Here is a 21,588-nt window from a genome sequence, read left to right as displayed (position 1 = left end):
TAGTGAGCTCTCGTTGAAGTTTGGTGAATATTCATTAATATGAGAGAGAGAGGAACCCCAAATTCTGTGTGAGAGGACTGCAATGCTGGAACATGCCAAGCTCAGCTCCAATATGTCTGTTAAAGTGCATCTGGGAGGGAAAGCTTCTTCATAGTACAGTGATCCAATATGCACACACTAACACAGCTCTGAACCCCTTTCTGTAGAAATCATCATCAAAATCAGCTACAGAGTACACGGGCAAACAGTTAACATGACAAAAGTTAGCTTAGTTACGGGATTAATCACTGGCTCTTCTCTTACACTGGCTAGAAGTTCGCTTGCAAGACTAACCTATAGTATATAGTACAGTATACATACAAGCTATAAGCTATATAAAAGTTACATATAAACTATAGTAATTGCAAACTGCACCATTATTCACAATCACCTCCCGCTACACATCACGCGAAAGCAACACTCAAATGGATTCTTCCAGTGGAAACAGGCATTCATGAACACACTGAAACTCCCATGCAAGAGTAGTGATAGCTAGAAGTCTTACCTGCAGCGCTAAGAGAAACGAATGGAAAGGAAATTCCCTACATTCTGATGTTGGATTTGAAGGATGTGATATAATGTTACAAACATTATTAAAAAAAATCTTTTGCTTTTATGGTGTCAATTTTATTACGGAGGCTCCGTGTGGGTGAATAAATGGAGAGTGTGGGATCGAGTACCTGAACTCTACTAACAGCAAACACTAAACCTGTAACGGAACGTAAATCTGTGTATCGTTACTAAAATAGATGCTCTGGGGGGAAAAATAAAATGTTTGAGACCATAATTAGATATTTAAAAAGCTTAAGGTTTACAAAAAGCTTAGCAATGGGCAATATATTAGTTATAATTAGGGCAAAGAAGTGGAAAACAGTGAAAGGTTACCCAGCCATTGTAGGAGCAATCCCAAGAGCTTTACAGTAACCATGCGTCTCTAACAGCGGCCGAGGATCACTGTTAAGTGCTCCAAGTTGGGATGGTGTGTACAACAAAATCACAGGTATCATATACCAAACCACATCACCACCACCATCACACACACACTGCCCAGAACCACAGCAGTCTCTCTCACACACTTACACACATGAAGGTCCTCAAACAAACCAGTTAGTCCACACTGGAGCCATATGCCAGCCCTCAAGATCTCAAAATTCTTAAGAGCTCACTTTTATTCTCTGACTGTGTGTAATGGCATTTTAAAAACCACGAACCAATAAAACAGCAAAACAACCTACATTGACTGAAATGGCATTTTTTGCCACTCTCGCCTCTCAGGCAAACCGCAGAGAGCGAAACTCGTTGAATCACAAGAGGTCTGCGGTGTGTAGTAAACCAGTAAATGATAGCGCTCTGCGGGTTCTGTGCTGCACCAGGGGAATGCATGTGTGTGAGAGAGAGAGAGAGATAAGGCCTGTGATGTCTCCGATAGCTTTGAAATAGGCTCAGTAGCAGTTCTAGAACAGAATGCATGGTGACGTCTCCATTAAGCAAGGTCTCTCTGATCGTTGTTTCATCTCATGAGCGTGTGTCCATTAATGTGGCTTCAGAGACCCAACCTGCTCGTTCACATTTATCTCCATTTCCTGTCATTCCATTTATATGCCATCGTGTCCTTCTCGATCGGTCCACTACACGTGTTCTTGGGTTCCTCCCTTTGAATAAAGATTTTTTTACTATGAAATCGGCAAAGTATCAACTCGTGGCTGAATACAGAAATAGAGAAGTGTCAAGGGCAGGATTTCATTCATCCAAACACATGCTACATCAGCATGAGTTCTAATCAAGATCTACTTTCTGACCCTGGACCAATTCTTGCCAATACAGCACCTCACAGCACAATAGAATCTTCTTATTAACCTTCACAATTGGGGGGGGGGAATAAATAAATCTGAGCAAGAATATGTAGAAAGCTATATGGCAGAACACTTCAAGTGATAAGAGGATAAAGTGCAGGTCTTTCAATTCCCTTCGACGTTTTCATTTTCTGCACTGAGCATGTGCACACACACGCACACAACTGAACAGTCTCTGAAAGCTAATCAGGAAGAAAAGGAAGCATGTAGAAGGCAAGTGACAGCTGCATTGTCCTGCACATCCCAGCAGGTGCCTACCCACAATGGCTGCACTATTTTCAAATGAGTGATATTCCAATCAGAGCTGCTGAGTGGGTGCGAGGGAGAGAGAGACAATGTGTGCATGTTTCAAGGTGACGTTCCCATCATGCTTGTGCGTTCCAACCTCCACTCTCAAATTAAATACTTCATCATATTGTCTGTTCTCCAAGGGACAAGCGAACCGCTTCTCTATATATCTACTCAAAATAATGCTGTACTCAGGACTGCAGAAGAGCCAGATAATGGCATTACTGTACACATTCAAAAACAGAACGGAGATTTATCTGTTACGGGTACAGGAAAACAGCCGTAATAATTATATTACAGAATGAAAATAGTTACTTTTAAGTTTAGATTTTTACAAAAAAAATAATAATAATAATAATAAAAAACACAAAACTAAATTTTTAGAAGATAGTGGACAGTAACATGTTTACATTGATTAAGACATACTCTGATTAAGAAACTAGCATGTAAACAGCAATTATTGTTTACCTTAATCTAACTGAAGTCATACTCGATGTACACACAAATCGAATTAAGACGTGTATTCTTGTTTTAGTCGCATTATAGAAGTGTATTACAGATATGTACACACCTTAATCCTACTATTAACGTCGTGTGAGTTTTCACCGCATTTTGCGACAGGACACGTACACACATGGCAGCGCTCAACTGCTTGATGGCAAACAAGAGAGCACGACTGTGTCCGAAACCGTGTATTTACCTACTATATAGTAGGCGAAATACATACATGTAAGCACGCAGTTTGGGACGCAGCCCCGGCTTCAAGCAGTCGTCTATTTGCACGTATAGCATGACAAATAATTAACTGCACTTGAAGCTTTCGTGAAATTGAAAATGAAACACCCAAAACTGTATACGGTACCATAACAAAGACCAACTGTATGTTGATACTTGAAATTCTGGAGGGAACGTCGGACGGTGTGGTGCGTTGACGTAATGATGTGCGTAGTTAATCGAGCTATGTTCTATAACATGTAAAACCTGAACATTAAAGGAGTATTCTAAAAGCAACTCATGTAAACACTTAATCACGATACTGTCTTACTTAGAATAAGGTCAATAATTAGATTACTGCTGTCCATGTAAACGCAGTCAGTGACGATATCTGTTATTAAGACTGGTTAGAAACACTTTTTACAAGTTTATGTTCTTACTTTTTCATTTATTCATCTTCAATCGCTGCTTCATCCTGATCAGGACTGAAATGGATCTGGAGCCTATCCCAGGAACACTGGGCACTAAATAGGACCATTCAATTGCCAAGTCAATTGCTGAGTGCCACGCACGCACACACACACACACACACACACACACTCACAGCTAGAGTTTTAAAGTTTCTTATCATGATGGTAGGAAATCTGAGGAAATCTACCCAGACACAGTGAAAACATGCGAAACTCCACACAGATTGTAAGCTCAAGCATCATAATGAGACCCTAAAGCTGTGATACAGCAACGCTACCCGCTGCGCCACAGTGCCACTCTTCATACTTTATATGACAAGTAATTAAAAAGTAGTGGAATGTAATCAGGAGATGTTACTGGGTTTGGGAACTTTTGATTGTCACTGATTACAATTTTAAATCAGGCAATCAATGTGGCATGGGATGTATTTTCAAAGTAACCTTCCCAACCTTATATTCTTCCTTACAAACACCCCCAGCACTCTGAACACCATAATGCATACAATTGAGTGCAAAAGTTGCATAACGCATGAGTTATAGGAGGAAAAATACTCTAATTGTACAATATATTTACCAGAAAATATTTTTTTTAATGAAAACAAAATGTGAGCGTAACAACACAGCAATACAAAACAGCACGTCAGAGTCAAACCTGAGAGCATCCAAAAGAGGATATGAAACAGGTTGGATGCAATTCTAAATACAAATGATAGAAATACAAGTTATTACAGAATACTGACTATTTGATCACTAATTGTAAGTTGTTACTGCTACAAATTTAAATTTTTTCCTTGTTTTGCTCAGAACTGTTCCATAATGAAGCATCTGGTGGCGCCGTGAGCAGGTTCAGACTATTTAAGAATCTGGCCCGGACAGGATTTTTTTTTTTGTGTGTGTGTGTGTGTGTGTGTCTGTGTGTGTGTGTGTGTGTGTGCGTGTTAGTGTTACAAACTGAGCTGAAAAAGCTGGACCTCAATCACTGCAAGATGGATAATGCCTTATCTAATCTTAATGCTAATCCCAAAACTGATTATGTGCCCCAATGCGGCTTAGATACGACGCTAATTAGACTTCAGTGCCAGGCCTCTGCTCTCTGGTGTTCAGACTTACCAACAGTTGCTTATCAGAAATAAAGACAAACCATGGAAGAGAAGAGATATCACACAGGAAGCACAGAATGCAGAGAAATGCAGAGTAGCCTGACCACAAAGTGCTCTAGGGCATGAATTTCATGGAGAAGCACTCTCCTCATTTAACACACAAGACTTTAAGAGCAAATACAGCTTTACCAATTAATAAATTACAAACAAATTAAGTAATTAAAAAACAAATTTCAACTAGCTTAGGCTAGTTGCTACTGTATTGGTAAAACCAGATGTTGAGCCTTGTATTGGTGCAATTCTTACCACATGGTCAACACTTGTATTTTATAAAATGGCATAAAATAGTCAGGAAATGCATGAAAATCAACACGGCACATTCATTTACTGGTGTTACGTTAAAGAATCTGCTTGTCTAGCCCCAAACAGAGCGATTCATTTTCTTTTAAAAACCAGAGATACTGACTACGTTTACATGGACAGCAGTAATCTAATCATTGACCTTATTCTGAATAAGACAATATTGTGATTAAGGTGTTTACACGAGTTGCTTTTGGAATATTCCTTTCATGTTCAGGTTTTACATGTTATAGAACGGAGATCGATTAACGACACACATCGTTATGTCCCCACGCCTCGCTGGCCGACGTTCCCTCCAGAATTTCACGTATCATCATACGGTTGGTCTTCATTATGGTACCGTATACAGTTTTGGGTGTTTCATTTTTAACTTTACCGAAGCTTCAAGTGCAGTTAATTATTTGTCATGCTATACGTGCAAACAGACGACTGCTTAAAGCCGTGGGCTGCGTCCAAAACCGCGTAATTACCTACTATATAGTAGCCGAGATACATGTATTTTTGCTAATATATAGTAGGCTGTGCTCTCTTGTTTGCCATGAAACGGTTGAGCCCCGCCGTGTGTGTACGTGTCCTGTCACAAAATGTGGTGAAAACTCACACGATGTTAACAGTGTGATTAAGGTATGTACATATCTATAACACACTTCGATAATGCGACTAAAACAGGAAGACTCCACATGTCCAAATTCAATTAGTCTTTACTTCGAGTATGACTTTAGTCGGATTAAGGTAAACAATAATCGCTGTTTACATGCTAGTTTCTTAATCAGAGTGTTGTCTTAATCGGGTTAATATTGGCTTATTGTTGTCCATGCAAACGTACTGACAGACACACTCAGGGTGTGTGTGAGAACGGGCAAGACAAGAACCATGCTGTCAAGTTTTGATAATCCCGTGAATTATTCGAATCAGAGTTGAATCATGTTCTTGCAGTTGTTTTGGTCTACACCCAAAAGTAATTGCTGTGTCCATACCTGCCCAAAGCAACGGCTCTAAGGGAGTATACCACAAACTCAAGGCCTGTCACAACCCGTCATGTTTCAATCAGCAAACCTGCAGAAAATATTACTATACTCACTGAACACTTTATTAGGAACACCTGTACTTCTACACATTCATGCAATTATCTAATCAGCCAATCATGTGGCAGCCATGCAGTGCATAAAATCATGCAGATACTGGCCAGCAGCTTCAGGGAATTTTCACATCAACCATCAGACAGCGGGCAAAATGTGATCTCAGTGATTTTGACCATGGCATGATTGTTGGTTCCAGATGGGCTGGTTTGAGTATTTCTGTAATGGCTAATCTCCTGGGATTTTGATGCACAATACCCTGTGGAGTTTACTCAGAACGGTACAATAAAGTAAAAACAAAACATCCAATGAGCAGCAAGTCTGTATAGAGAAACGCCTTGTTGATGAGAGAGGTCGATGAAGAATGGTCAGACTGGTTCGAGCTGAAAGAAAGGCTACAGTAACTCAGTTAACCACTCTGTACAATTGTGAGCAGAAAAGCATCTCAGAATGCACAATATATCGAACCTTGTAGCCTGCTCCGGGGAATCTCGGTTTCTGCTGAGGCACACAGATGGTAGGGTCAGAATTTGTCGCCAGTAGCATGAACCCATGGACCCAACCCACCTTGTGTCAGCAGTCCAGGCTGGTGGAGGTGGTGTAAATGTTGGAGGTGGGGGGAATGTTTCCTTGGCACACTTTGGACCCGTTAATACCAATCAATCAACGCTTGAAAGTCACAGCCTACGTGAGTATTGTTGCTGACCATGTGAATCCCTTCATGGCCACAATTTACAGTCTTCTAATGGTTATTTCCAGCATGATAATGCACCAAGTCACAAAACAAGAGTCGTCTCAAACTGGTTTAATGAACATGATGAGTTCATTGTTCTTCAGTGGCCTTCCAAGTTACTGGATCTGAATCCAGTAGAACAGCTTTGGGATGTTATAGAACAGGAGATTCACAGCATGAAAATACAGTAAATATCTGCAGGAACTACATGATGCAATCATATCAACATAGACCAGAATCTAAAAGGAATGTTTCCAACTTCTTGTGGAATCTATGCCACGAATACCTGAGGCTGTTTTCAGAGCAAAGGGAGGCCCTACCCAGTATTAGTATAGTGTTCCTAATAAAGTGCTTTGTCAGTGTATACTACTATATTTGACTCAATATTTTCACAGTAGACAGTTTTGCCTTGCAAGTAAAAATACACACCGATTTCTTGCAAATTATAAATCACACTTATCTAATAGAAGGCAGAAGAGCCTGGAAGCCTCTATAATATATATATGTGTGTGTGTGTGTGTGTGTGTGTGTGTATTTTTGCACACAATCGGTGTGTGAAGTTAAGCCACAGAAGTGGTGGTGTCATTAAGTGTAAGTACGTGATAAATGCACTCTGCTTGTCGGATTTGAGATTCTCATTAGTCTGTGTGCAAGAGCCAATAAGGGGCCATTATTCTTGTGCCACAGCTGACATGAGTAAGAATATGTGTGTGTGGCTATGTGTGAGAGAGAGAGAAAGAGAGGGGAAGAAAGAGAATGTGTGTGTGTGTGTGTGTGTGTGTGTGTGTGTGTGTGTGTGTGTGTGTGTGTGTGCATGCGTGCGTGCACGCATGGGAAGGCAGAGAGGAGATAAAGTATCCTGTGTATATAGAGAGAATTTGGACAGAGATAAATAAAGAAATATAGCAGGACAGGTGGAGGTAAAGAGAGACATTCAGAGCAGTTTACATCCCTCATTTATAAAAGTATCAAACGACACACACACACCTAATACCACCAACCTAATTTTTAACAGACATTTCCATTAAAAACCTCTTATAGTTAATGTATCAAGAAATTAACCCCCCCCCAATCAACATATACACATACAAGCACACACACTTCTAGCCTTTCTGAGATACTATTACGGTCAGACTGTTGTATCACAACCATCAACACAACTCTGAAATATGACTTTCCCCAGAGATTACGTAATATTCATGGCCTTGTCTTGTTTTTCCTCCTCCAGAATGGCAGTTTGGATATTTTTAAGCAATTGTTCATTCCTGTCATCAGGGAAATATAAAAGAAAGCAAGACTCTGGGTTTCAAAAGAGGGGCATGAACAACAGATCAATGATTCATAAAAAAAAATAAAAAATAAAAAAAAAAGTATAGGGTTGTTCGTGTGTTGTTTGTTTGTTGTAGAGGCTGATTTAAGTCCTTTGAAGAGGGGGTGTGTGGGAGAGCAGTACAGATGATGTGTTCTGATGCCCTCTCTGGTGCAGTAATGGGGACCTGGCTCCAATCAGTCTGTCTGGACCTCCCTCTCTTTTTGTCTCACTCACTCACTCTCTCTCTCTCTCTCTCTCTCTCTCTCTCTCTCTCTCTCTCTCTCTCTCTCTCTCTCTCTCTCTCTCTCACACAATACACAAGCAGAGTGGACACGGTGCATCTTGTCCGCCTGTGCTCTAGTGCACTCTCAAATCCTCACCTAGTCCTACAGAGGCAGTGCAGCATCCCTAATGATGACGGCCTCAGCAAATACAAATGTCACAGAGGTTACAGCACTTGAGTTCTTTATTTATAGCGTGTCTGAATTTAGATGGGTACTTGCGGAGTCCTGAGGGACAACTGTCTCCTGCCAAACCTCAAGTAAAAGTGTTTATTGTGTAATAGCAAGACTTTCACTGATTCGAGTACTGGACAGAATCAGACTGAGCCATATAAAATGCACTAATTGCTAACGATGTCTCTTACATTAATAATTCAATCTACTTTCATCTACTTTGCAAAACAAAAAAAGCCACATTGGTAATCACATTTACTGATTAAAGGATGAATAAAGAAATACGATCAATCTTTCATCATCAGTAAGAGTATAAAAGCATTTGTAATCTGGAGAACATTTTTATTTATTTTTTGACAACCCCTACACCCCAAAAAAAAACGAACCAATCAAGAACAACAACAAAAAACTACAGGGTGTCCCAAAAGTCTCAATACATAGGGGAAATTAACTTTGTTTTTTAGCAAAAGGTCTTCCAAAATATTTATATATATATACACATTTTTCCCAGATAGGCTATAAGAATGCCTCTGACAAAAGAAGAACGTATTGATCTCACTCTCATGGGTGGATCAGGAAGCAATGGACTTTAACAGGAAACATCACACACGACACTCTTGCCAAACTCATTATCAAATTCAAAAAGACTGGAAGTGTTGCTGACCAACCGAACATCCACTGATGAAGGTACAACCGACGTGGTGCTGGCAAACACATGTATGGAGACTTCTGGGACACTGGATATATTCTAACAATTGTGATAAATGGTAGATGTGGTCGGTTAGATTTAAGAAAAGAAAAAAAACATTAAGTAAGGTTTACGTAAAAATATTACATTTCCCATCAAAACATTTCATTGCTCATGCTAAACGTCGTTTAAACAAGCTTTTAATTACAAGGTTGAATTACGTAATGCGATTACGTAATACTATTCACATAGTATTAACATGAACCAATTACATTATGAAATCTTGTGGGGATGTTGGTACTGACAGGTCTTATAAACTATAGTATTTAGATGAGCATGATTCAAATGTATGTGTTCGAACAGTGCAGCGGTATTGTGGCTGTTGCAGCATACCTGCAACCTGGGTTTAATCCTTTGCTCAGGTGAGAGTGTGGAGTTTGATTGTATTCAGGGTATTGAAAATATATAATCAAATCACGTTGGATGCACAAAAACAAATTATGTAAATGGAGCTCAATTCAATCACGTGGAACCAATTAAATACATTTAATGAGCTTTTTTTCCCCCCAGTGTATATATTAAAATGCCTACACGTCCATATAAATAATAAATAACAAAACTCCAAAGAATGATAACATCATAACATCTGTGATTTCTCTGAAGGAAAAAAACCCCACAGAAATAGGCAAGCTGAAATGTCCTTATCAACATCTGTGCTTTTTCACTCCAAAAGGTGTCACATGGTTCAGACTGAGTGCAAGCATCTCACAAGTTAGAAGCTGACCTAAAACAATTGTGTTACCTGATGAGGAAAGGAGAAGTAGTTATGGATGAAATGTATACAGCTATCTGGCATGGTTAGGAACTGACTCGGAAATTGTTGAGACTTCTCAAAGGGTTAACAAGGAAACATTTCTTATGGTCTACCTCATCAACCGACAACTAGATAAATATCTATAGGAGATATAATAGGGTGTCTGTTGATCGCAATAAAAATGTGACATAAGACAGTAGAGCAGTGAATAAAACAGGCTGTGTGCCTTTTTTTTTTTAAATCGTCCATGAGTATAATTACTGTACAAGGACTGTACTATAAAATTACAGTTTGCACAATCATGACATCTTTGTAGAGAATGATTCGAAATAAAGTTCACAGTGAAAGCGGGAGCGTTCTATTTCAATGGATTTCTACAGAATTCCCACTTCACCTTCACGCATGTAGAGATGACAAACAAGTACAGCGTGATGCGTGGGCTTGTTTTTTAAGCCTATTTTACACAAGAAGCAGCAATCACTCTGCAATGCTTTCCATTTTACAGGCGTGGTATGCGCGTGAATGATGCGAGGAACATTCATTTCTGTGCTTTCCTGTATTGGTTTAGTAAATATAGCGTGCAAATGTCTACAGCTTTTTATTTCTGGTTTCTAACTAGAAACTGCAAAGAATACAACATTCATGCTACATTATGCAAAAAAAAGAAGCATGGTTGTTCTCAGTGATGGTGTTTGATGTTCAAATGAGGAAAAAAAAAAACTTTGATATGTATGAGTTTAGACACATTAACATTCGACACTCAAATCAAATCTTCAAAGGATTTAAGAAAAAAAAATTAGTACTAGGAGTTTATTACTTGGAGTCAAAATAAGCCTCCACAATCATATGCTTCCATCAACTGTAGATAGCAGACATGCATTAAGCATGAAATGATGACTGTGAAGGACTGTGAGTATTCCAGAGGAAAGAGGCAGGGATTTCGCTTGACTTCATCCTCCCAAGCCAACTGATTTCTAAAATCCAGCTCCATGAATAATCTAATTTAAGCTTGAGGGCAATCAGGTTAGCGATATAAAAGAATAACTTGCCTGTACAGGAAATAACTGCTAAGTAAAAGACAAGATTTCAACTCAGTCCTGAGTGGCTGGGAACATCATGTGGAACGTCTATATTTTTAGCCGCTTTTCCACTGAAATTACCCAGAACAATTAATCCCAGGAACTTTTTTCAAGGGACGATTTGGTTCCTCCAGACCTTTGTTGTCTGCATTTCCATCGCGGTCTAAAGTACCGTGAAGATTAGGCAAATTAGTCGGATGACGTATGACTGCTCGACAAGCCCTTGGCGAGGATATGAAGCCTCAAAGTATGCTACAATCAAACTGATTATTGACACAAAGTAAGCTGATTTTTTAATGATGTAATAGCGTAAAATGTTTGTTCAGCTCATAAAAACATGTAGCAGGCTCTGATTGGAACACAAACCTATGAACAGTAACAAAAAAAAGTTTGCTGCAACTAAACCGGGGGTGTAGTGGTTAGGATTCAGCGCGCTCCCCACTGTAGCCTGGGTTTGATTCCTGGTCACGGAGTTTCAGTTATTCATTATTTTTTTTTTTGGTTAAAGGTTTGTGTTTTCAAAACGGACAGTCTATTTTCTGTAATCTGATAATGACACTGCACAACAACAAGCATGGAGGAGATTCAATCTGTGCTGCTGTTCATTGTGATGTATTGCTTTGCTAAGGAGGTAATTGAGAAAACGCTGGAGAAGAGACGAACAGTGGTAGTAAAGCGAATTCAGAATGCTCGTAACGCTAGACTTAAAGTAAGCGAACGGATTTTATCAGCTGTTGCTGAGACGACTGAGACGAACGTGCACGCTTGAGCTTCTCTCTGCACTGTTGTCCTGGGTGAACAACGCCCAGCTCGCTTAACCCACTTGGTATTTTTAACTAGACTTTTTCATTGCGGGTCGCCGTTTCCAGTTCCCGCTGTATTTCATCCTCGGCATAAATACTTAAGGCCTGAACCTCGTCGTCAGTTCATCGGTCGTATTTTTAAAGAAACTCCATTGTGTTGATTCGAATCGCAATAAACAACTGTTACTGTACACACCGCAACAGACTTTTAAAAAATGGTGGCTGAAAAAACAAATGCTGTGTGCACTCAACCAATCAGCACATTCAGCACCCAAGTCCCACCCCCAAAGGTCCTGGCTTTTGATAAAGTACCACCTCCCGAGTATTCCACTTTGCGAGGGCTAAAAATTTTACTTTAACCCCCCCGTAGGCCCTGTTTACAGTTTTAGTGTGGAAGTGTCCGATATAACAGGCAGTGTAAAAGATAGTTACCAAAGAGTAACAATACTAAAAATTTATACCATTTAACAATGTTGTAAATGTGAACATAACATGCTATGACTTAAACTTCAGCAGATTAGCTTATACCAAATATGGACATAGCAGTTATTACAAATATAATGCAGGAATGTGCAAATATTGCAATGGGAGAGGGATGGTGTTCAGTTCAGAGTGTATGTGTCGGTCCAGTCTCCGAGTACTGAGGAGTCTGATGGCTTGGGGGAAGAAGCTGTTACACAGTCTGGCCATGAGGCCCCGAATGCTTTGGTACCTTTTACCTTTTCATTTGATTAAGTCTTGAAAGACTTGGGGGGATTAAAAATAAATAAAATAATAATAAAAAAAAAAAAAACAGACTGCAGTAGCTCAGCTCAATTTAAGCAGATGACTAAGGGATAATGTAAACATCCATTTTAAAAGAAAATGAATTGAACAGGTCCGTGTTAGAAGGAAATGATATGCCCTCATCTCAAGTTGAATAAAAGTGCCACTATGCATCAACAACTTCTATACTTTTGTAATATTTTTCCATATTGCCTGTTGGTATTTATATTTCTCATTTCTGAGCTTCCATGAAGGGAATAAGTAGAAGCATGGTTTCAGGCTGTACTCTTTCACCTGCAATACGCCATTATTCCAAATTGAACTCATAATGTAGCACCCTTGCAGTAGCATCCACAATATCATGCCCACAATCAAACACAGTTTAGTTCATCAGTTATGGAAACCTAATCTACTATGATATTTCCAGAACTTACACCTAATTTTCTTTGGTATGGATCTTAATCAGTAGTAAGCTTATACCATATAACTGAAGTGTGATTAGCTCCAAAAGTGAAAAGAGAGAAAATCGCATTGAGCGAGTCCGTTTCCACTGCAGTGCAGGAGCACCGTGGACACAGAGTCAATATAGATTACAAACTTTGATTACGCTTATGTCCATTTTGTTGAACCAACAACTTGATTAAATCTCATTAAACTAATATGGTTTTAGAGATCTTTAGGCAGTCTGAGACCGCAAGACTTTACCACTATGTTTGTTAAACTGGTTCAATAACCAACAGGTTCTTTGTATCCCAACATGACTGTGTTTCCATGCCTTTTTTTTAGTGAAATATATTTATGATTTCTTAAAGTTGAGGTGTCAACTTCATTATTCAAGTCTGTTGTAGACAATAATAATAATAATAATAATAATAATAATAATAATAATAAAAAACTAGACGGAAAAAAAGAACTATATCGGCCAAAACCTGGGGGTTCATCAACTTTTATTCCTTCATTCCCTCAGTAATTGCTTCATCCTGTGTGCAAGAAACACACAAGAGTGCACACATCAGCATGGAGGAGACACATTTTAAAACAATTCTCAGGTTATCTCAGAAAAAGGGTCTCGTTCGTGCCACACTACTACTCTGCTTCTCCCTTTTCCCTCTTCAAGCCTGAGACACGCATTTTGGGTAAGAGGAGGAAGTCTCTGAGTTGTGCAATAATCCCAAGCTTAAGGAGATGCAAATTCTGTCATTTTAAAGCAAAAGTAGCTGAAGGTTCACGCACAGCTCTTAAACGTCCAATGTTGCTCTTTTTAAGCATTATCCCAGAACTGTGGAGAAAATATCAAAGTGAAAGAGAAAGGTAAATGAATTTACACTGACTCACAAATAAGACAAATACACCCACACACCGAAACACGCACCCACATCTGTCTCCTCACGCCATTCTGAATGCCTGGAAGAGGGCTTGAAGTGATAAGATGTACTGACAGAATGGACCCCAGATCAGCTTTGGGTGAATCCCAGAGGATGCATCATATCTGCGGATCAATACCGCACTTAATGCGCTACCCGCTCGGAATATCAATGAGCCGTGGGAAAATGCTCTCGGCTTCTCACGGAGGATAGATACCAGCTAAAGTCCAAATTATCACCCACACACACACACACACACACACACGGCCTGATTTGCTTTTAGCATTCTATTTTTAATCTCAGAAAAACTTCTGTATTCCATTAGGACTGGGCTTAGTAGGACATTTTGCCTTCATGCTGTCTTAGACCTGTCTAAAAGCATCAATATTACAAGGTCCAAGTAACTAGTCACCTTAACCCAGAATGTTTAAGTTCTTGAAGAAGAATGAAGCTCTTTACCATCTGCATACAAAACAAAACCACACTACCCTAGGAGAAATCGTGGGTCTGCTGCAAATGCATGGCAGGGATTTTCTATTTTTAGCAGAGATCTGTCAATGTTCAAAATAGGCATTTAGTGGTATAGGCATTTTAGTGGTATAGGCATTTTTAGTAGTATAGGCATTTTAGTGGTTAGTGGTATAGGCTTTTTAGTGGTATAGGCATTTTAGTGGAATAGGCATTTTAGTGGTATAGGCATTTTTAGTAGTATAGGCAATATAGTGGTATAGGCATTTTTAGTATTATAGGCATTTTAGTGGTATAGGCAATATAGTGGTATAGGCATTTTTAGTAGTATAGGCATTTTAGTGGTATAGGCATTTTTAGTAGTATAGGAAATTTAGTGGTATAGGCATTTTTAGTGGTATAGGCATTTTAGTGGTATAGGCATTTGTAGTGGTATGGGCATTTTAGTGGTATAGGCATTTTAGTGGTTAGTAGTATAGGCATTTTAGTGGTATAGGCATATTTGATGGTATAGGCATATTTGATGGTACAGGCATTTTAGTGGTTAATGGTATAGGCATTTTAGTGGTATAGGCATTTTTAGTGGTATAGGCAATTTAGCGGTATAGGCATTTTTAGTGGTTAGTAGTATAGGCATTTTAGTGGTACAGGCATATTTGTTGGTATAGGCATTTTAGTGGTTAATGGTATAGGCATTTTTAGTGGTATAGGCATTTTTAGTGGTATAGGTATTTTAGTGGTATAGGCATTTTTAGTGGTATATGCAATTTAGTGGTATAGGCATTTTTAGTGGTATAGGCAATTTAGTAGTATAGGCATTTTAGTGGTTAGTAGTATAGGCATTTTAGTAGTATAGGCATTTTAGTGGTATAGGCATTTTAGTGGTATAGGCATTTTAGTGGTATAGGCATTTTTAGTGGTTAGTAGTATAGGCATTTTAGTGGTTAGTAGTATAGGCATTTTAGTGGTATAGGCATTTTTAGTGGTATGGGCATTTTAGTGGTATAGGCATTTTTAGTGGAATAGGCATTTTAGTGGTATAGGCACTTTAGTAGTATAGGCATTTTAGTGGTTAGTAGTATAGGCATTTTAGTGGTATAGCATTTTTAGTAGTATAGGCATTTTAGTGGTATAGGCATTTTAGTGGTTAGTAGTATAGGCATTTTTAGCAGTATAGGCATTTTAGTGGTATAGGCATTTTAGTGGAATAGGCATTTTAGTGGTATAGGCATTTTTAGTAGTATAGGCATTTTAGTGGTATAGGCATATTTGATGGTATAGGCATATTTGATGGTACAGGCATTTTAGTGGTTAATGGTATAGGTATTTCAGTGGTATAGGTATTTTAATAGCTAGTGGTATAGGCATTTTTAGTGGTATAGGCAGTTTAATGGTTAGTGGCATAGGCATTTTAATGGCTAGTAGTATAGGCATTTTAGTGGTATAGGCATTTTAGTGGTATAGGCATTTTTAGTGGTATAGGCATTTTTAGTGGTATAGGCAATTTAGTGGTATAGGCAATTTAGTGGTATAGGCAATTTAGTGGTATAGGCATTTTTAGTAGTATAGGCAATTTAGTGGTATAGGCATTTTAGTGGTTAGTAGTATAGGCAATTTAGTGGTATAGGCATTTTAGTGGTATAGGCATTTTTAGTAGTATAGGCAATTTAGTGGTATAGGCATTTTAGTGGTTAATAGTATAGGCATTTTTAGTGGTATAGGCAATTTAGTGGTATAGGCATTTTTAGTGGTATAGGCATTTTTAGTGGAATAGGCATTTTAGTGGTATAGGCATTTTAGTGGTATAGGTATTTTTAGTAGTATAGGCAATTTAGTGGTATAGGCATTTGTAGTGGTATGGGCATTTTAGTGGTATAGGCATTTGTAGTGGTATGGGCATTTTAGTGGTATAGGCATTTTAGTGGTATAGGCATATTTGATGGTACAGGCATTTTAGTGGTTAATGGTATAGGTATTTCAGTGGTATAGGTATTTTAATAGCTAGTGGTATAGGCATTTTTAGTTGTATAGGCAGTTTAATGGTTAGTGGCATAGGCATTTTAATGGCTAGTGGTATAGGCATTTTAAGTGGTATGGGCGTTTTAATGGTTAGTGGTATAGGCATTTTTAGTGGTATAGGCATTTTTTAGTGGTATAGGCATTTTAATGGTTAGTGGTATAGGTATTTTAGTGATATAGGCAATTTAATGGTTAGTGGTATAGGCATTTTTAGTGGTATAGGCAGTGTAATTGTTAGTGGTACAGGCATTTTAATGGTTAGTGGTATAGGCATTTTTAGTGGTATAGGCAGTTTAATGGTTAGTGGTATGGGCATTTTTAGCGGTATAGGCATTTTTTAGTGGTATAGACATTTTTAGTGGTATGGGCATTTTAGTGGTATAGGCATTTTAGTGGTATTGGCATTTTAGTGGTTAGTAGTGTAGGCATTTTAGTGGTATAGGCATTTTAGTGGTATAGGCATTTTTAGTGGTATAGGCAGTTTAATGGTTAGTGGTATAGGCATTTTAACGGTTAATGGTATAGGTATTTTAGTGGTATAGGCAGTTTAATGGTTAGTGGTATAGGCATTTTAACGGTTAATGGTATAGGTATTTTAGTGGTATAGGCAGTTTAATGGTTAGTGGTATAGGCATTTTAATGGTTAGTGGTATAGGCATTTTAGTGGTATAGGCATTTTTAGTGGTATAGGCATATTAGTGGTATAGGCATTTTAATGGTATAGGCATTTTAATGGTTAGTGGTATAGGCATTTTTAGTGGTATAGGCATTTTTAGTGCTATAGGCAATTTTGGTCAAATGGGTGGTTTTGCACACCTTCTGTAACTAGCTGTATATTTAGCCAGAGAAACCCGAGATAAGAACGGCCACTAGGCAAATATAGTGAGCAAGCTGAGCTACCAGTGTAAATGCAGGTTAAGAACTAGTTACCCTGTCCAGGCATGAATTAATGATCACAGCATGCGTGTTAATATGAGGGTTACAGTTCACTGATTGTGAGATACTGCATTAAGTGACTGTGTGAGTTTGTGTATTAAAGATTCTTCCTACAGGGCAGCCTGTGTGCTCCAATGCTCAGCCTGGCAGTGGGGCGAGAGCAATTTGTTCCAGGTTCATGGTGTTTCTCAGAGAGCAACAGGACTGGTGCTTTTCTAGGTTCCAGAAACCCTGTGGCTCTCTCAGAGACTGAGCACACAAACTTCACGATTCTCCCTCTGTGAGTGAAAATGACTGCAGCAGACAGACAAAGTCAAGGTTACGTTTGTATCTACTTCCTTGGTGTGTAATGCTCTGTATGTTAAAATCCATGACCATGAGGCTGGCCGTCAGTCACTACAACAGAAAAGCATCTGAGACTGTATGTGTGTGTCGGTGCAATTTTGTGCATCAGGAGTTCAGATGCACGGTCGGGCTCTCTCTCTCTCTGTGTGTGTGTGTGTGTGTGTGTGTGTGTGTGTGTGTGTGTGTGTGTGTGTGTGTGTGTGTGTGTGTGTGTGTGTGTGTGTCCCTATTCCACCAGCAGCCTTCTCTGCCTAGGCCCTAGGGAGCATGCTACCCTACCGAAGGACCGTACCATTCACAGCTCACAGCCACAGGTTTGGACAGTGGACAACAAGAGGACAGTGGGATGGACTTAATAATTATTATTACCCGAGTGAAAAAATGAGTAACATTTCTAGGAAAAATAACAACGAATATTGCAATTTATGTATATAAAAGTACTAAAAAAAACTGATATCCAGTGAGGGCTGCTGGAAAAATATCAGCTAAATGAACATGTGTATGTTGCAGTAGTGAATTAAAGGTGTTTGTTCATAAGTATTCTCCTCATATGCAGTCAGCTATAAATAAAATACATGTTCAGAGGAAAAAAAAAAAAACCCTCCACTTTGTGATGTATCACAGAATGTTAACATGAGATAAAACAAATCAGGTGACAGCTCTAATCACCCGTGAATAAGACAGACCCACCTCTTGCACTAGCATCCAGACATTCTACCCTAGGTCACTTGAAGGTGTGTTGTAGGGAACGCTTTATTTTGAGATTTTGATTTAGCTAGCTTGAGCTCACTTTTACTAAAATCTTACGCAAGCTTGAGATTTCATACCTCTCACACCTGGGTCTACTGTACATACATCTACAGAAACAAAGGATACCACAGCAGCTTAAGATCATTCAGTAGTGTATGGAATGTGAGCCTGTATGCAGGCTGCTGCTGGGTCTTCATGCCCGTACACACACCCTGATCATGTATTCTTCTTCGATTTCACCATTCGACAGTGTTTTCCTCCGTACTCCTCTTTCGTGTTCCATTCCAAATGATTTCAGTGCAGCATTGCAGGACACAGCTCTACTGTACATGTGATGTAGATGTGCTGGAAAGCTTCACATTTTCTCTAGCTCTCGGTGGTCACTAATGGCCCTTAAATCAAAACAGGGGTTTAGAGGACAAGGAGGGTTGAGCAGAAAAAGAACAGAAATTCACTGAATGTGAAGCCTGAATGCTGGTCCTTCTGCAATGAAATTGCATTTAAGAAGCAGAAGAAAGAAAGAGAGGCAGTGCAGACAACAGAAGAGAAAAAATAAAAGCTGACTAAATAAAAAAATTAAAAAAAAAGAATATAAGAACAGAAAGAATATTCTGTAACTGTATGAGATGTAACAACGGCAAGTCATGTGTGAGCATACAACCATTAAACAACATACAAAATGACTTTTCATTTGATTTGTTAAATCATGTGCTTGGAATTATAAACGATAAACAGACATTTGTATTGTAAACATATTGCTAACAGCCACGGCTCTCCAAAGTGGGTTCCTGGGACACCCAGGGGTCTGTGAAGCATTATCAAAGCTATTATGCTTATGTTTTGTAGAATTATTAGCCTGTTTGCCTGGTCAATTGAATTAAATGGGTTTCATCCAAACCTCAGGAACTTAAAAACCTGTAGGCCTATAAATAAATCTCTTAAACCAATAACTTAACTCTAATGGCTATTTTACGTTTAAAAAAATAAATAAATAAATAAAATAAAAATCGAACGTTCAGGAAGAAAAAAGCTTTATGGCTCCAGGAAATAGTCAAAATATTGCACACATTTAAATAATGGCTCTGGTCCCTGGCTGCTGTTTGAAAACTCCAGGTTTATAGAATCTTGATTATAGGTATGATGTGAAAGTACTTTTAAGAGTATTTACAAATGGAAATGTCGTTATAGGGTTGAAGGCTAAACATCGTAAAACCAGTAAACAGTCATACAGGACTGTAGAATTCTTAAACAATGATTTAAGACAGGATTTATTTCAGAACCGCAACTTAATTATTGCATATTTAACGGCCCTTATTCATCAGAGGTATGCAAAAACAATTTGAGCGCAGAGAATGACACGTGAATGAATCCGTCTGATTCTTGGAACTGTCACCAGTTTCAGCTGCGTGAACACGGTCCCTTATTGCCTACCACAATTTACTCTTGCATGCTATACATATTTAATTCACAAAATATACAGCTGCCACCACAGTAAGTCAATAAAAGGAGAGAATTCAATAGGCTATTCAAGATCTGATTAAAGATGTAAATACTGAAAAGTGAAAAAAGTGAAACTAGTAGATGTGCTTTTGTTTGTGTTTGCTGCAACAAAAAAAAAGAAAGCTTTTTTATAAAGCTATTAAAGACAACTGAACTGTTTTTCAGTGTTACCTGTAATTAAGTGAACTGTACTGCATAACTGCCCAAAACACTGCATCCAGGCAGCTCTTAATGGTGCTTCTTGTACTCAGACACAGTTGTGCCCAGAAGTTTTCATACCCCTTGCAGAATCTGCTAAATCTTAATACTAACAAAATAAGATTGATCATAAATATCCCATGTTAATTTTTATTTAGTACTGTCCTGAATAAGTGATTTCACATATCTGATGTTTACATAGTCCACAAGGATGATCCACGAGCCCCTGCACATTCTCTGCTTTTCCAGCATATTCTGCATATTTGACCTCTTTCCAACATTGGCTATATGATGAGATCCAGGAGGATTTTTCTGAAGAACAGTGGGCAGTTGAACGGCTCAGGACAAACAAGGGACCCGAATAACTATCACAAAACAAAACAAAACAAAACAAAACAAAACAAAACAAAAAAACAGTTGTGGATCATCCAGGTCACAACACAGTATTAAGAATCAAGGGGGTGTAAACTTTTGCACAGGGTAAATTTTTATAAATTCAGCTATAATCTTGTCTTGTGGACTATATGTAAACATCGGTTATGTGAAATAGTTTATTTAGGACAGTACTAAATAAAAATGAACATGGGATTTTTATGATCAATCTTATTTTGTTAGCAGTATTAAGATTTAGCAGATTCTGAAAGGGGTACGCAAAATTTTGGGCACAAAAAAGTGCCTTACTCTTACTCAGCTGAAGCACTAAGGCACTGATGAACAATGTACCTCTGGTTCACAATTATGAAATACATAATACACAACAGTTATTCCCAGTCTACTCATTCAAATAGACAAGCAACGTTCCAAGAGAGCTGATATTTAGTACAGCAGCACTGGTTCATTTCACCATTGCTATCAGTGTGCTCGTCTGTGTTTGCTACATAAAATTACAATTCTAGTAATAGTTCATTACACTGAAACCATTACTACTCTTATACAGAATGTCAGTCTGTCTCTGCATGGCAGAGGCATTGCACGGCAACAGCTGTTGCTTTTTTTGGGAACATTTTTCATAGCTGGAGCAAAAATAAGCAAAATATTTGACCATATTGTGTCCGAAATGTCAGTTACTTGATATTAATTACTTGTATATAAAACTGTTGTTCACCTGCCTACGGCCATGCTGATATTCATTACAACAGCACTCTTGCTTGAGTGATTGCTTAATTAACACTAAACCCCAGTAGCTATTAGTTTGAGGTTCCTTTGAGTGCACCTGTCATCAAATGTTATATGCTAGTTTTATTATTATCATTATTACTTATACTACTGTACTTACAATACCTTGTTTACACATGTTGATGCTTTTGGTTTTTGGAGTATTTATCTACAAATCAAGTATTTTTCTCACGCACTCCAACCAGATGCGAGTTTCCTCTTAACACCATTCCGCGTATGGATCCAAAACATCCCTTATGTTCCCACAGGCGGACATTTTGATTTCAGGTCTGCTGCTTTA

The 21,588-nt window shown here is 38.5% G+C and overlaps 1 protein-coding gene across 7 annotated transcripts in view; it reads right to left on the bottom strand.

The window, feature by feature from the left end:
• Positions 1 to 21,588, bottom strand: part of sema6e (sema domain, transmembrane domain (TM), and cytoplasmic domain, (semaphorin) 6E) — a 147,078-nt gene that overhangs the window by 72,451 nt on the left and 53,039 nt on the right. The window lies entirely within an intron of this gene.

The sequence above is a fragment of the Ictalurus punctatus genome, chromosome 1 (assembly GCF_001660625.3).
Source record: "Ictalurus punctatus breed USDA103 chromosome 1, Coco_2.0, whole genome shotgun sequence".
Classification (NCBI taxonomy): domain Eukaryota; kingdom Metazoa; phylum Chordata; class Actinopteri; order Siluriformes; family Ictaluridae; genus Ictalurus; species Ictalurus punctatus.
The sequence above is the reverse complement of the archived record's forward strand: the minus strand, read 5'-3'. Positions and strand labels throughout refer to the sequence as shown.